Below are 17,697 nucleotides of genomic sequence, written 5' to 3'. Positions count from 1 at the left end.
CATTTATGTATACATTTGTCTATATCTATCTCGATTCGTTTTGGCTGTTACAAACAACCGTTATGTGAACAAAATTAATATACCCTTGTGCACAAGTGCGCTCGGGTATAAAAAGCAACATCAAATAAGTATAGGTATATGGAATCAGGGAAAGCTAAATCGTGGACATTCTTAATCAAATATGCTCTATCACTTTAGCAGAAAAAAATGCTATAGATATAGCGAAGCATTTGTTCAACCCCTTCAACTTCGTTCTATCGAGGTTTCATTGTGCACTAGTTCGTCATTCTCAATACATTTGCTCAAAATGCGCCATTCTAGTCTGGCGAAAGCCGAACACTTGTACAAAAAATGATCTGAACACTCCTCATGCTCCAAACAAGATGTACACAATGGGATCGTCGATGACACCTATGGTGCCATATGCCGCATAGTGTTTCGTCCTCATATAAGCTGTGTAACTTGTAAACGGACCCCGATTTCACTGAAATTTGGTTTATGCTGTACTTTGACGTATGTATATCCTTACTAATATTATAAATCCGAAAGTGAATTTGTTTATTTGTTACGCTTTTCCGCTTTAACTACTCAACCGATTCCTGTTAAATTTTGTACACTGTTGCCATTTAGCCTAACTTAAAATATAGGATAGATTTAACGTCGATTATACGAGGGAGCACCTCCTATACAATCTTTCATACCGCATATCATATCTCAGAAAATATTTTTGATAGAGTAAAGGAACTTGGTACTAACACATATATGTATATAAAATCAATTCCATACTCATTTTATAATATTTATAATTTATTTGAAAATTATATTAAAGAATGGATGACAAGAGGCTTAAAAAAGTTGTAGTTTGAAAGTATTTTGGAAAGGGTTGCCACTTCTTGGAAAAGACAATTTAAATTAATTATTAGCAAGCTATCTGAAAAATTAATATATGGGTGCCAAATGAAAGATTGCTAAGAAACCTTCAGATTGAATATTTAAAATATTACAGCGGTGTTTTACAACCGTTGCCACCCGTGTAAAAATTAAATTCATTTAATTTAAATGAATTACTACAATATGGGTATCAACCGAAAGCTTTTTGATAAGGGTACACGTAGGTGGGTTGCCACCTGTTTGAAAAATCAAATTCTTCTTGAATTAAAGGAATTTGATAATTGGAATACGTATCACAATATGGACGTCAGACGAGAGGGATTTAATAGGCATTTAATAGGAAAATATTTCGAAGAGGGCTGCCACATGTTTTAAAAGTCGAGTTTAAATTAGAAATGTTTAGCTTGAACATGTAGAGTTTTCTGAGATTTTTGCAGAGGGTTGCCACCTGTTTTAAGTCTAAATTCCAATACAATACAATACAATATTTTCGCATATTTTAAGTATGTTGAGTTTAATTAAAATAAATTACACATAATGTAGCAAGTAGAAATTTCATACACTCAGCGAAGCAGGTGAGAGCGATCTAGTATTAATATATATTTTTGCCACTTACACTTTTTGCTGAGTGTTTTCTTCTCCTCCAGTTTCGAAACACCTCGTGTTTTATGTTACGAAATTACGATGTTTGGAACCATTAGAGTTTTTATCGTTATCCACTATTTAGTTCGTCGAAATTATAGACCCCGCTGAAGTTCCTTTTTCCTATTTTGGAAGCGTCAGTTCGGAAGAATTAAATCAAAAAAAAAGTGGTGTACCTAAAGCACGCCGCAGGAGTAGTTTTGCTTTATTCATGCATTTCGTCTCTCAATTGAAATTTTTTTTTACATTTTACTACAAAGCGTCAAATTGTGTTTACCTGTGTTGACATTTTATAGAACAAAATCGACAATAAAATGTAAGCAGTTTTTTTTTCCCCCGGTGCTATTACCTCAATGTGGCTTGATGTGTACCTAACATTTTGTTTCATTTGGTAAATCCTTAAAATAAATGGTTTGCTTCAACTTTTATCCTTCTGACACTTTTTAGCATAAGTTTTGATGGCAACAATATACCAACACGCAAATATCAAAGTGGTGGAAAAATTGATTAAATGCCAATGAACTCATAACGATGCTCAAAATTACAATGATTAATTTAACATGAAAGAAAATGTTCATCCAAGGAAAAGGAAAACGTAAGCAAAAAATCGATTAAAGTATGAAGTTTACTCTACTTTTAAAGCACTTAATGATTTGAGAGTGAAAGTGCTTTTTATGCGTGTAATTTTCTTCCCATCTATATGTACATACATATGTACGTGTGCACGTACCTCCATATGTATATTTACATACATACATACATATGTACATAGTTTGTAGTAACTATGCGCCGATTAAAAAAGTCGAGTTGAACTAGAAAAGCACATTTACTTGCATACCTATTTACATTGGTCATTAAGGATGGAGAGATTGGCGCAGTAAAGCACAAAGCAATTTCCGTATTATTTGAATTACTGTTTGCATTTCTACCAGATGTGTAGGCCAGGAGTTCTCTCTGAGGGGAGTTTGGCATGAATAAGCATTTGATTGTATTTTATCGTGAGCTCTTTGCACTAGTGCAAACGGGTGAAAATTAAGGGGGATCCATAGGAAACTCATTTTTTGAAGGCTGTGAGACCCAGGGTGAATGACCTTAAGCTCGCGAAAGCCCCGCTGAAAGGTCCTGTGATAGGTCCTCTTCATGATCTTCAGGGCAGCTGTCGCAAAGGGGAATTGAAGTTATGAATTTAGGAAGGAGTTTCCGCCATTTATTGTGAAATTTTAGGCCAGTCAATATAGCACTTAAGGCGGAAAAAATTCCGCACGGGATAAATTAGCCTTATCATGACTTTCATTTTCCCCGAACCGGTTCACTTTTCACTCTTGGTTTCCATGGTTTTACTATGGGCGGATAACAAATTTGAGTATACTTTTTTCAGGCTTACCGCATGAATTTTCTATAACTGCCTCCGGAGCCCTTACGGTGGGCAGATCCTTGCAAAAGTTTGTGATGAAGTATCTACTCCATGCCTGCTAAGCTGAATTGTTGCCCATCTCTCCAGGAACACATCACAACTGTCCAAAGGAGCCCCCGCAAGCTCTTTGCAAGGAGACGCATCCTCAAAGATGCCTTGCTCCGTCAGTTGATTAGGAATGTATGTATATTTCTGCAATAATACTAGGATCGGATATCTATTAATAACGACGTCTTCTCTGCAAATTTTCAAATATAAAATAGCTGTAGAAATCACATTTGATTCGAATGATTTGAACTACAAAAGTAGAATGATTGTTAGTTCTCAAGATCTGAGGTGGACTATCTTTCGGAACTAAAGAAATCTACCGTAAGAGTTCTCATCAACATAAAGCCCAAAATACAATAGCGCTGTGGCAGTGGCAGTGACAGTCTCCGCAGTCTCAGGATAACTGTATTTACTCTAAGATTCCAGAGTAAGGGACAGGAAACTCCTGATTTAAGGATACTTCTCGTTACATATCGAGTTATGGACGTCTCTGACGACATAGTAATTCTCTCTCAAGAACGAGCCTTATTAGTTCCACAAGACGACATTCCAGCTGCATTTGATTAAGTGATCTGACCACGGAATCTGGAAAGGTATGGTTAAAGACACCTTTCAAATATGTTAAGAAAGATTCCCAAAGTAAATTTTGAACACAATTTCATGTAGCGCAGTCTAGACAGATTTGTCATTAAGAATAAGCATATTGACATTCCGAAACGTCCTTCGACAGAAGATGTTGTGGGATATGAGCGACGAGCAGGGCCCGAACCGCGGCATTCGTGATCGAATGATTACTCGTTTCGATTCGATTCAAACAAAATGGCAGCTGTTTTCTCCAAAATACAATTTAAATGGGCGAAGCACACTCGCTATCGAATGCCATAATTGCGCTAGATACCGCGATTAGAGCCCAGAAATTCCAGGATTTTAAGAAGAAAGGAGTTAGGACTTATTGACCTGAAAACGTTGGGCTTTACCTGAGAGATCCTCAGGTATAAAGTTTAGCCTACACTTGGTTCATGGCTAAGTTTAAGGCATGCCTTGAAGGTGTTAATATGTGCATAGGACTTTAGCTTATAGCCCAAGATGCCGTGGTAGGCTCCTGAGGACTTTAAAAAAACTTAAGCTGCAGAAGAAGAAGAATGTCAAGCTCAATGTAACTCTACATAATTTACATACTGAACTGGTTTAAAATTCTTAAGACCAACTTAATTCCACCCCTTTCAAACCTCGAACTTCATTTAGGGTGCGCTTCTGTCGTCCATTTGATTTGTGTTTGTAAGTGTCTAGTATCGATTACCATTCCATCAAAGTAATCTCACGCGGCTATATACTACATCTTCAAAGCACTAAAGGAATGGTGTATGCCATTTTATGATGAACACAACTCGTCACGACGTTGAGCCCATTGCACTTGGTACGTACGAACTTCAATTCCATGCATACAACCATACATACATACGTATGTACATTAGGGTGGTGAAAACAAAGTAATGTCAGAATTTTAATGCTATCACCCTCTTGTATTGTTCTATATGGAAAAAAAATCTAAATTTCCGATGTATTTTTATATGCGAAAAAAAAAAACAATTTTTAGTAGAAATGGTATAGAATCCGTGAAAGTCACAATTTCTCAATCGACAGACTTTGCATCTCCTCAGGAAACTTCAAAGAATAATACCCAATTGCTTATTTAACTATTTTTTTAATATCAATAGGTTACCCTAAAACCTAAAAAAATGCAGTGGGGACCCATACAAATAGTTCATATTAAAAAATGGTTCAATAAACAACTGAGTATAATTCTTTGAAGTCTCTAGAAGAGAAACGGATTGAAAAATCTGATGATTTTCAAGGATTTTGTACAATTTCTACGAATAATTGTTTTTCCCCACATGAAAAATACATTGCCAAATTTGGGTGCTTCGAGCGATCTCTAAAAATTTTTTGATTTCAAAAACAAAATAATAATAATAATACATTGGTATATTTTGGTTGGATATAGAACAATACTAGGGGTGAGACCATTAAAATTCCGACTTTCCTTTTTTCGCATGCATTTATAGACCACCCCAATGTAATACTTACATACATAAATAAACTTACATGAATATGGTATAAGTAGTTGAATGAAACAAAGAAAATGAAGAATAAATAAATGAGGAGAAGGTATGTAGAATAAACATGCCACACGTGCTAAAAATGCAAACCAGGTGGTGTACATATACCCAAAGCGCAGGGCCCACTAGGCAAGCTCTAGGCTATCGCAAGCGATCAGCCGACTAGCTGTTAGGCGAACGTCAGGCGCGCTGCGGCCAATTCGAAAAAAAAAGAAAAGACCTTTATAAACCATGAAAAATTTCAACAACACAGGCCTGTCAGCCAACCAGGCAGCCAGGCAACCAACAAACTCGAAGCGCTTCATTGATTTAGTTAGCAAATGAGTATCGGCCATTCGAGTTGTGAGTGTTCCACATGTGCTTAACTTGCTTGGCTTGCAGTTGAATAGCTAAACAAAACCAAAAAATTAAATTTTATTATTTAAAAGCTATAATAAAAGTGAAATATGTGGTTAATGCAGTTATTTTGATCCTTGTCTTAGTTGTTGTTGTCAGAAGTGCATAACATTGTGTTACAAACATAAATGGCTAGAATATGTACAGATGTGCGATTGTGTGCGTTATAAGTTCCAAACAATGACTGGCTGTCAGTGAGACTGTGCGACGACAATACGCGGCGGCTTCACGTGGGCGTGGGTGGTAAAGGTCGAGCGTGTAGGTGAGGGTGACAGCGGCTTACACAGCCTGAAATGTTTGAGAATCGGGTAAGTAAGTATTTAAATCGTTGAGTCTGTCAGTGAATGAGTTAGTTAATAAGTGAATTCTTGACAACAATACAAACGCAGAAATGCATATACATAGTATGTTGGTATATACATACATACATATATGAGTGTATAAATATCCCTGCAGAAAAAATTATCAATCGATTAAAATAACCAAATTATAGTTAGATTTTTTTTGCGGGATTTCGATAAATAATTAACTTTTAATTAGCTATGAAAAAACTAACTTCAAGTTAGTTGTACAGACGTGCAGGAGTCATGCAAACGTTATCGGGAGTTTGTTTACAAGTTTCAATTTAAATGTCCTCATTCAAAAATTACTTTCAATACACTTTTAATCTGCACTTAGCAGATTCTTTTTCGTAATCATTTTGATATTATGTCTGATCGAATTCAAATATGAGACCACCTACAAAAGAACATGTAAACAAATAAAGAAATATGTAAAGTTAAATAAAATAAGCAAATAAATAAGAAATATAAAAAATTTAAAAAATCTTTTTTTTTTTTATTGATAGTTTATGTCCACAAGTAGTTACATAGCCACAAGTTAGTTGACATCTAATGCAGAGGAAATGAGTTCTCACTATTTTGCGACCATCGCCCTTCAAAAGTAGTTAGTTACGACCAAAAAAAAAAAGTTAATAAATAGTTACCACCAGTAGACTGCTAGTTAGTTAATAGTTAGTTACAAACTATTCCCATTTCCTGCAGGGATCTTTCTGAACTCTGTGCATGCATGTACATATGTATGTATATGTAAGTGTTCATACACAAGTGTTTTGGTTTCCATGTAAAATCCTTTGATGGTTTTGGAACTACGGATGCCGTTGGCTTGTCATTGCCATACTGATGAAACCTTTGAGAAATGAACTTGACTCTTTGGCCTTCGGTTCACATGACGACTGACCTCACGGAGTGGTTTCACATACACAAACAACTAGATATTTACATATTTTCATACAAACATATAACGAGATTGATTATGCTTAGTACAGTAGCTGGCAAATGTGTTCGTTGGAGTGATTTATTAGTAGATAACACCGTGCGATGAAAACCAAAAAATTTTAAAACACACGAAAAAATCAATATATTCACAAAACTATATAGTATAACTTCTCTCTGGCGTCAGGACTTTTTTTTAAAGGACTTTGAAATTTCAAGAATATGATTGAATAAAAAAATTATATAAAAGATTTGGTGCATTGTAAAGTAACAATATTACAATAGTTAAAAGGAAAAGTTAAAAGAAAAAGTTCTGTAAAATTAAAAAAAAATAATAATTTTTTGTTGCACCAGGACGAATAAATGTTGAAAATGTCCTTTTAAAACTTTATCCTTGAATATCCTTGGAAATTTCCAGTATTTATTTAAAAAAAAAAATGTATGTCAAGGACTAATATGTAAACTACCACAGCCTCGAATTTCGTCCTTCCAACTTTATTAGTTTTAGATAAAAAAATTTTACACTTCTCTTTATAAGATATTTATAGTTACAATATACATAAATGAAGACACTAGAATCATTACACTGTACGGCACTCCGCTGGGTATTGGACCAAACTAATTTTTTTTAAGAGATTGAGTCATAGGTAAAAAAGTAATTTCTTCCTTCGAAGTTCGAAATAGGATCTTTGGTCAAATATTTTTTTTTTATTATTATATGTATGTAAATAACTAAAAAATTAAAAATACAGTCGTAGACCCCTTTTGCTCTTATTTAAATAGTTTATAACTTTTTTTTTGCAAACTTATATAACAGATGCTATAAGGGGGCGAAGGTCGGGTCTTCGAAAAATTAAAAATCTTATATTTCAAACAATTTTAAACTGAGTTTTAAAAAGTTGGTATCATTGTAAAAGTGATTAGACCCCCTTCTTCTCTTTTGATATGCGTATTTGTATACTTCGTATATAAAAATTTGAGAAAAAAACACTTAAAAAAATACCTTTTTCTATAAAACAAAAAACTAATTAGCAAAGAAATTACTAACAGATTTTTAAGAATTTAGTATCGTTGTAAAGGCGATTGCATATTTGCATACTTCGTGTATAAAACTTTGAAAAAAACACTTGAAAGCAAAACATTTCTTTTTTTTATAAAGAAAAAAATTACTTACGGCTTTTTAAAAAATTGGTATCGATGTATAGGCTACCTGAAAGCTTATACTCTCTTAAGCCCAAAAATTTCGTTTTATATATAAAAAAAATATAATTAAAAACATTTTTTCCCTCTATATAAACTCTAACCCCCTAGATGAAAGGCTGACTACGCCCTTGTATACAAAACAATTAAAGTATTTAAACCGTAGGTATATCATACGGCCAGTTTGTTCTTTTACATAGTTGCCACCTTGGTGCTTTAAGCACTAGATTTAGCGCTTTTTGAAACTTAAAACGCCAAAAAATATTATTTAGTGCCTAGTGCCCTTTTAGTGCTTTTTTTCTGAACTAAAATTACTTCGAGATAGTTAAACCCTGAAATAATTTGAAATATTTAAGGCTGAATTTAAAAGAATCTACAAATTTAAATGAACTAAAATACAACCATGATTGATAAAAAGCTGAAGTTGCAAACCCACCTTGTTAAATTCTATTCGCGTTGAAAATGCTAGTAGATATGCGAGTAAGTTAAGTATTTCTTTTTTTCTTTTCTAATTATTTGTACAAATTTTGTTTTTTTTTTACTACCTAAGTAAAACACATGCGGCGATTACCGCAGACGATGGAACGATGAGCTGTATGAGCTTTACAACGATATGGACATAGTGCAGCGAATTAAAATACAGCGGCTCCGCTGGCTTGGTCATGTCGTTCGAATGGACACGGACGCTCCAGCTCTGAAAGTATTCAACTCGGAACCCGCTGGTGATAGCAGAGGAAGAGGGAGGCCCCCACTGCGATGGAAAGATCAGGTGGAGAAGGACTTGTCTTCACTTGGCGTTTCCAATTGGCGTCAGTTGGCACAGAGGAGTGGCGTGCTTTGCTGAACTCGGCCAAAATCGCTTAGGCGGTTACAGCGCCAAAAGAAGAAGAAGAAGAAGAGTAAAACACATCGTTTCTTGGTGCTGAATCCAAATCTGGCCATCGGTTTTTAGCGATATTTGAGGTTATATAATGAAAACATCAAATTATTTGCTCATTTCCAATTAGGGTATCATTTTCGTTTGATACGATTCGATTTTTCTTTCTCGAGATATACCAGTTTTAATATGCAGTACTTCGGTATTATGTTATGAAAAAAGCATCCCTTGATTCAAAAAAATTTGCCGCTTTTAGTGTGTAAAACGCTTTTTTTCCAAGTTTTTGGTGCATTTTGAAAATCGAACGATGGCAACACTGCATATATGGTTCCATATTAATGATTCCAGTATCTGCATTTATGTATATTTTAACTATCAATATCTAATAAAAAATTGTAGTTAAAAAACTAAAAACACGCTTTTATTACAACAAGAACTAAAAAGTATAAAATAATTTATAGATATAGCGATTCCGTTTAAGAAGAATAGGAATTTCCCTAGCTTGATTTAATTTAACTTTTTTAAATTAGCTAAAAATAGGGTTAAAGTGATTGGCCCGTAGTCATAGTCAAAATAAAGTAACTGTAAAGTTAGTTGCAGCATATTGACATAATTTTCAATGCGATATCTAAGTCACCTTTTATATTGCATTGTCCTCGAGTACTGAGCTAAGTTTGAAGTTTCTCATCGGGAAGTTTGTTAAATATTGACTGCAAAGTTCCAGGACATACAANATTGGCCCGTAGTCATAGTCAAAATAAAGTAACTGTAAAGTTAGTTGCAGCATATTGACATAATTTTCAATGCGATATCTAAGTCACCTTTTATATTGCATTGTCCTCGAGTACTGAGCTAAGTTTGAAGTTTCTCATCGGGAAGTTTGTTAAATATTGACTGCAAAGTTCCAGGACATACAAGGATACATAATAAAAAGAAGTGTAAATTTTTTGTTATCTAAAACTAATAAAGTTAGAAGGACGAAATTCGAGGATGTGGTAGTTAACATACTAGTCCTCGACATATATATATCTTTTTCAAAAATAAATATTGGAGATTTCCAAGGATATTCAAGGATAAAGTTTTGAAAGGACACTTTCAATACTTATTCGTCCTGGTGCACCCAAAAATTATTACTTTTTTCAAATTCTACAGAATTTTTCAATTTAATTGATACCCATATTGTTATTCTACAATGCACCGCATCTGTTGAATAATTTTTTTTTTCAAACACATTCTAGAAATTTCAAAGTCCTTTTAAAAAAATCCTGACGTCAGAGAGAAAAACTAAAAACGCAGTTTTACTAGTTTTGGCCTCCAGTTTTGTGAGTATATTGATTTTTTCCTGTGTATAATTGACTGTCGCACGGTGTAATATTAAGGAGCTGTTACTGACAATTTAGTTAAAAAAAGATTTCGCGTAAAAGTTTACAAAGTCTTGGCTACAAAACTTTGTTCCAAATTCGAATTAAACCACGTCATTAGTGCTGTAACCGCCTAAGCGCCTTTGGCGAATTCCAAAACAGCACGCTTGTGTGCCAACTGACGCCAATTGGAAATGCCAAGTGAAACCAAGTCCTTCTCTACCTGGTCTTTCCGAAGCAGAGGAGACCTTCCTCTTCCTCTGTTACCAGCCTCGCGACCCGAGTGGAACACTTTCAGAGTAGGAGCGTTTCTGTCCATTCGCACCACATGATCTAGCCGCTATAGCTGTACTATGTCTATATTGTTGTAAAGCTTACACAGCTCATCGTTAAATCGTCTTCGGTATTCGCCATTGCCAACGCGTAAAGGCCCGCAAATCTTCCGCGGAATCTGCCCCAAGAAAACTCCAATAGCCGCCTAACCAGATGTTTTCACTGTCATGACTCCGCGCCATACACCAGCACAGGCATGATAAGGGACCTATAGAGTGTGGTTTTTGTACGACGAGAGAGGAGTTTACTTATCAATTGCTTACTCAGTCAAAAGTAGCACAAGTAGTAGTTGGCAAGAGTGATTCACCATTGGATTTCGAGGCTGACATTATTTTGGTGTTAATGATGGTTTCCAAATAAACGAAGTCGTCTACTTTTTGAAACTTGTAACTGTCAACAGTGACGTAGGTGCCAAGACGCTTATGCTCTGACTATTTGTGACATGGCAGGGATCGTTAACCACCAGACCAATTCGCTTTGGTTCTCTAACTAGTCCCGAGAAGGCAAACAGACGTAGCCCTTGTTTTTACCGATAATATCGATGTCGTCGGCATACGTCAGCAATCGCACGAAAGGGAGTCACCATGTCGGAAACCTGGTTTGGTATCAAACGGCTCGGAAAGGTCCTTCCCAATTCTAATGGAGCTGATGGAGCAGTATTTCACACAATACACTCGATAAGACCTTGTAACCTATGCTTAGATGGCTGATCGCGCGGTAGTTGGCGCGTATGGAGGGTCGCCTTTCTTGTGGATTGGGCAGAGCACACTTAAATTCCAGATATCAGCTCCTCGCCGCCGTACTTGAATAGGCCGCCAGCTCCAGCAGCTTTGTTGTTTTTCAGTCGCGTAATTGCTATTCGTACCTCGTCATAGTCAGGCGGTGTGACATAGACTCCATCGACATCGACTGGGGCCTCGGCTTCGTCGTCTCCACTACTTTCAGTGCTGGTGCCATTCAACAGGATGGAAAAGTGTTCCCTCCCTAATTTAAGTACGTTCTGGACATCGGTATCCAGGTCGCCATGGTTATTCTTACAGGAGCTCGCCCTGGTCTTGAAACCTTCATTTCAAGCTTTTCGCACCTTCATTTCAAGCTTTTCGCACTCACGTATTTCGGCCATCTTCAGTTCCCCATAATGGCCCCACATGGCTCGCGTTGCACCCGATCGCAGCGCGGCCATGTAGGCGGCATCCTTTTTCTCCGCAGCTTCTTCATACTCCTCATCGTACTAGTTATTCATACGAGCTTGCTGAAATCCAATTTTTTCTTCGGCGGCGGTACTTAATGAGCGGGAAATGTGGTTTCTCAGCTCGCGTTTGTCTTTTTAGTGAAGAGTGCTCTCGAATAAATTGGTCGTCTGTTGTTTCGACGTTAAGCTTTCTTTCCATTTTTGGGCGCACATTTTTTTATGCACAGAGATATGTGTGTATCTTGGCTGCAACAATATATTTGGCCCTCTTTTCGATCTGGAGACAGCCATGTAGCTTGATAGATCTTTTTATGCTGGAACCTAGTATTACATATTACCATGTTTCGGGGGCCGGCGAAGTCGATCAGCCTCAGCCCGTTATCGGACGTTTCGTCGTGCAGGCTCAATTTTCCGACAGTAGCGCCAAAGATGCCCTCCTTGCCCACCTTGACATTGATATCGCCAAGCACGATGTTTATATCGCTCATATGTAGGCTCCAAACGTTCACAGAGGAGATCCTTGAACGCCTCGCCCTTCTCTTCCATCGGGCATGGGCACAGAATAGCGAGATGTTGAAGAATCTCGCTTTGATGCGGATTGTGGCTAGGCGTCCGTTCACCGAGTTGAACGCCAGTACTCGGCGACGTAGTCTCTCTCCTACCACAAATCCAACAACAAATTTGCGCTCCTTTACGTGGAAACTGTAATAGACGTCGCAAGACTCCTCGCTTACCTTGCCTTTCCCCGTCTATCGCCTTTGGATGCCGGTGATGTCAGCTTTAGTCTTCCCATTATTAACCAGCCGCGCACAAGACTCACTTGTCATAGTAAACAGCTTTTCCCACTTACGTGAACTTCTGCGCACGGGACCATTCTCCATGGCGATTATGCGGAGGCTAAAAAACATTTGTTTGAGGTCGATAGCTCGGAGTAAAAAAATTTGAGGGCCCATCAAAAACAATGGTAACAACCTCATCAACAAATCGTCACATTCTCATAAGGCTGGTGCGAATTGCATAGTAACCAGAAAGTAGGACGAATGAATAACAAAGCATAATAAAATAACAAAGTGCCAAAATTGTACTTTTCAAAAATAGTAATATTTCAATAAATTTTTGCGAAATCCTTTGCGTGTACTTCTTTTTCTCAACTAAAATTTTCTAATTTCTAAAGATTATTCAACTGGTTTATTTTATTTTGAAATTGCACTTTTGCTTTAGAAATGTGGTTCTTATTTTATTGCTAAATGGGAAGGAATTAACAAGAATGGCACCTTTTTTGGCACTTTTATTTTTCTATTTGGCACATTTTGGCACTTTGTTATCCTCAATATGGCACCTCATAGCTAAAGATAGTTGGCAGCCCTGGTCACTGGTATAGATAACAGAAGACGCGGCGATATCCAAGTGTTGGGATATAAACCTTGAAGATTGTGCTTTTAGATATAGTTTAATGCTACGACAGGAATTGCCTCATGGTCTTCGCGATAGGGTTGCTCAAAGCCTGGTTGACATTAATCTTCGGTTAACATCGTTATCGTGATCTCACACAATTGATAGGATTGAGAGTATTCAAAAAGTTTTCCTAAAGTTCGCTCTTCGATCTGTACATTTTTGCGATCCGATCCCTTTCTATCATTTCCGTCTCCTACTTATAAATCTTTAGTCTTTAGAAATCAGAAGGACTATCTAGCCTCTCCCTGTGCTTTACATTTGGTCTTATAAATAGTGAAATTGATTGCGCCTCCTTGCTTCAACCTATTCAATTTCTTACTCCAACGAGGACGCTACTTTTTTATCATCCCTTTTATTTAAAGAAACTTACTACCAATTATGCGATGAACGCTCCTTTGGTGCGATCGCTTCGTGAACTCAACGAGAACTAGAATTCCATTAAGCTTGATTTTTCTTTGTCGAAAACTGCGTTTAATAATACACTTAACTCTATTTTGTAATTTTAGTCTAAGCTATGGCTGAGACAGTACTGCTGTCCGGCTATCCATAAGTATTTCGATCACACACCTGTTGTCAGGTTATGATGTAATCCTCCACGGGTACCAAGAGAAGGGAGAAAATACGCATTTCATGGCCCTAAGTTTTACGAAAGTCTTAGATAATGACGATGAAATGTCGCATTCAAGATGCATGAGGACCATCCCACCACCAGTAGAATGGCCTTGGCATCGAGAAATTCGTGGGCAGCTCCCTCGATAACCAATAAATAACACACGGTAGCATGCTTACACTTTATGATGCTTTCAATTCCACTGTGGGCCAAAACCTTTTAATTTCTGTTGATAAATTTTTACTTATTTACTGTGAGACATTGTTTAGGTAAAAACCTCATGAACAGGTTTTATACCAAAACAATTTCATAAGGAAACTCAAAAAATCAATATTTCAAATAGGTACATTTATTTTAAATATTTTGGGTACGATTTCTTGCCCTTTTGGGTATAAATATATACATACAAATGTATCGATGTACTTACAGAAGGTAGGTACTTCCCAGCAAACATTTGGAGTCATAAATGAGTCTTTAAGGAGTCCCATTTCGGAGCCTTTGTGCTCATAATGAGCTCATTTAAGAGTCCGAAATGACGGTGTTTCCCTTCCTGCGAAGGTCGACCTATATAAGCTTAAATTCATACATCAAATGAGCCTCAATATGAGTCATATTGGACTCTTATTGGCCTCATATACGGCTCATTTTGGACTCTTTTTGAAGCTCTTAAATGACTCTTATTGGCCTCATAAATTCATGTAATAGCAGTTGCTGCAGCTAAATTTTGTTTATTTTTCCTTCCTATTTATTTTTCTCTCTGTATCTGTATAAACAAGTTTAGATATAAATTTCTAGTCGTTATTGTTTTTATACTGGCACAAAGTGCTGGCTCATAACTTGGATCATATATGACTCCTAAAAGATTCATATAAGAGTAAAAAAATATTTGTTTTTGAAGCTTATATTTCTTACTTACCTAGGACTCCTTTCCGACTCATATATTCTGAGCGCTCAGAATATGTTTGTGGGGTTATGGCTTTCAGGGTCGCTTCAATTACGTGGTGAGCCTTTTTATTTATTTTGAGCTACGTAGTTTTTTTTATTTATTTTTTTATCATTATTCTACCCGTCTAAAAAGTTGCTTATAATCGTTTTCCAATACGGCGACAAAATTGCAATGAAACGTGCAAACATACTTATGTTTAAGTTTAATATGTATGACCACGTGTATACATATCCTCCAAATAGCACAAAAGAAAAAACGTAAGTTCGAAGAGCAAAGAAATTAGTATTTAAATATGGTGGCAAGCTTTCAATCAGGAGCTCGATGACCCCCTTCCCCGACTTGACTACTCAGTACAGCCGCACCTTGATTGTACGTAATAAAAGGGATAATTTTATGAACATTTAAATAATCGTTATTTTGATTTTTAAAGTAGGTACTTCCAGGTTTGACTAGTGGTTTGTAGCAACCGTTTGAGGGTTTGGGCTGAGACCAAAAAGCTTCGCCAGTTGCCTCTCTAATTGCGCCAGTTGTTCATCCCAAGGGCGGAGAGGTCTTTCTGCCTTTCTTTCGGTGTCCATTCATGAATGGGTGCCGAGTCGATGGATCTTTTCACTGGAGCGTCGTCATCCATGTCTAAGCCAGCGAAATATTTGTATATTTATGTGCTTAATTATGTCGACCGCTGTGGTGTAGTGGTAAGCAGTGCGCGCTTTCATACATCAGCACCTGGGTTCAAGCCCTGGTCAAAGCAACATCCCAAAAAATATAGAAAAAGGTTTTTTCTTAACAGTGATCGTCCCTCGGCAGGCAATGGCAAATCTCCGAGTGTATTTCTGCCATGAAAAATAGCTTCTCATAAAAATACAATCGCCGTTCGGGGTCGGCGTAAAACTGTAGGTCCCTCCGCTTTGTGTGACAACATCAAGGCGCACGCCACAAGTCGGAGGAGAAGCTCGGCCGAACACTAACATATGTGTAAGTGCCAATCTATTATATTATTAAGAAATATGGTGTTTGTCGATTTGCATATCGATTGTCTTCTTCAGAATTTGGCCTGCTGTTAAAGTCTGGTAAATGGAGGATCTAGCTGGTTTGAAGTCACACTGATAAGGTCGGCACAGTTGGTTCGTGAAGGGCTGCAGTCTTTCACACAGTATCGCCGTCACGACCTAGTACACAATATTAAAACGGCTTATTCCGCGATAATTGGCACAAACGGCGGGATCTAGTTTCTTGTGAAATGGACAAAGTACACCGAGGCTCCAATCTAAATAAGTAGCTGGTAAATGCGCCCTACCAGCTCTTCGCCGCCGGTTTTGAACAGCTCAGGCGTTATGTCGTTGTCTGCGGGGTCTTTGTTGTCTGCCTTATTACTGTTCTCACCTCGTCTTGGTCTAGTGGAGAAACAGAAGCTTCGTTCCTATACATTGGTTCGAGTTCGTCTTCATCAAACGCGCCACTTGTGTTGCCATTCGGAAGCGCTGAGAAACGTTCCTCCCACATCTCAAATGTACTCTGGGTAGATTTCCATCTTCTTCTCTACAGGAGCCAACCCCGCTCTTGAAACCATTTGATTCCTGTGCTTCCTGATATAATCTTTCATGATAAAAAAAGAGGAGGTTATCAACTCGTCGGAATTTTTTTTTATGTATGTTGCCGCATAATATTTGATGGCTTAACCATTAAGAAATTAGCGATATTCTTACATTTTTATCTGAGAATTGAAGTCGGTTTTGTTTTTTGCTTAAAAATTACTTGTTTTGAATTTTATATTTTTCGCTAATTTTTAACCCATTAATTGGGATAACCAATTTTCAATCATTCTTTTGTTGTTGTTGTTGTATCGACTACTAAACCCCGGTGTGGTGCGAGTCTCACGAGGCAGACCAAGTTCTATCCCGTTCATGTCGGGTAGTTGTGTGCCTAAAACGGCATTCACAGGTCGATAGTCTATACACCTCGAGACCGAATACCTGTGAATGCCGTTAAAGGCCTGTCGCTATGCAGTTAAGTCCAGAGGTTGTTTTATGAACCTCTGGACTTCGTCCGTCAGTTCGTAGAGATGCCTCCTGACGCGCCTTGGCGAGAACCAGCTGGCAAATTGCCTTGTATGTTTTCAACAACAGCCGTCATCGATTCGCCAGTAGTTAGCGAGTGGCGAAACGAACGAACTCAATGAGGTACAACCAATCTCGCTATCGTCTATCCGTGCTAGCTAACTTTGTTGTTGCTTTCACATGCAAAATTCTTCTTTAAGCGACCGGAACTCAAACATAGCGAGCGAGAAGAGGCGAATCGATGACGGCTAACGCTTCATTGTCTTTGCCCCAGATGCTGCCGGCCAGAGACTTGAGGACCTTTTTGCGCTCTGTACTCTGTTGACAATTGCGGTTGCATGCGCCGAGAAGGAGAGCAGAGTGTCGAAGGTAACTCCGAGTTATTCACCGTCGAAATTGGTTCGCCATCGACGTGAATACTCAGCTGCAGTCTTACCTCCTTCGTCCAGGTGGTAAAGAGGGTTGCCGAGGATTTCATAGGGCAGATGATTAGGATCTTTGCAGTGAAGAGCCGAGAAAGCTCGGAGAGGTAACCGTTTACTTTCGAGAACAGGTTATCAATTCCATTCCTGACGCCATTATTGAGCAGTCGTCAACATAAGGGACAATCGAGACTTTCTCTGGTGGTTGAGGGAGTTTTGATATATAGTATTTAATTCAAAAGCAACGGGAAAAGGACACCACCCTGTGAAACCCCCCGTTAAATATTTTGCGGTTTGCTTTTTTGTCTCTAAAAATTACTGACGAATGGTGGCCACTCAGATAATTCGCTGATCACCGTTTGAATCACTGTGGGAGATAGGAAGCCTCAATGCCTTCTAGTAGCATGGAGTGACTGACGGTTGTCAGTACGCTTTATCGGATTGTACAATGACCTTTTA

The 17,697-nt window shown here is 37.7% G+C and overlaps 1 protein-coding gene across 9 annotated transcripts in view; it reads left to right on the top strand.

Annotated features, from left to right (window-relative positions):
- Oatp30B (Organic anion transporting polypeptide 30B) overlaps nucleotides 1-17,697 on the top strand; it is a 109,783-nt gene that overhangs the window by 75,982 nt on the left and 16,104 nt on the right. The window contains exon 1 of one of the 9 annotated variants that reach the window (XM_017609437.1): nucleotides 4,031-4,412. The exons of 7 other annotated variants lie outside the window; for them this stretch is intronic. The gene's annotated coding sequence lies outside the window, so the exon portion shown is untranslated. Of the gene's footprint in view, nucleotides 1-4,030; nucleotides 4,413-5,446; nucleotides 5,824-17,697 lie in introns of those variants that run through there. One more of the 9 variants, XM_017609446.1, reaches the window with a different exon arrangement.

Source organism: Rhagoletis zephyria, unplaced genomic scaffold, assembly GCF_001687245.7.
Source record: "Rhagoletis zephyria isolate East Lansing unplaced genomic scaffold, Rhagoletis_zephyria_1.1 Rzeph_scaffold_00009, whole genome shotgun sequence".
NCBI classification, from domain to species: Eukaryota; Metazoa; Arthropoda; class Insecta; order Diptera; family Tephritidae; genus Rhagoletis; species Rhagoletis zephyria.
This window is presented reverse-complemented; position numbering and strand designations above follow the sequence as displayed.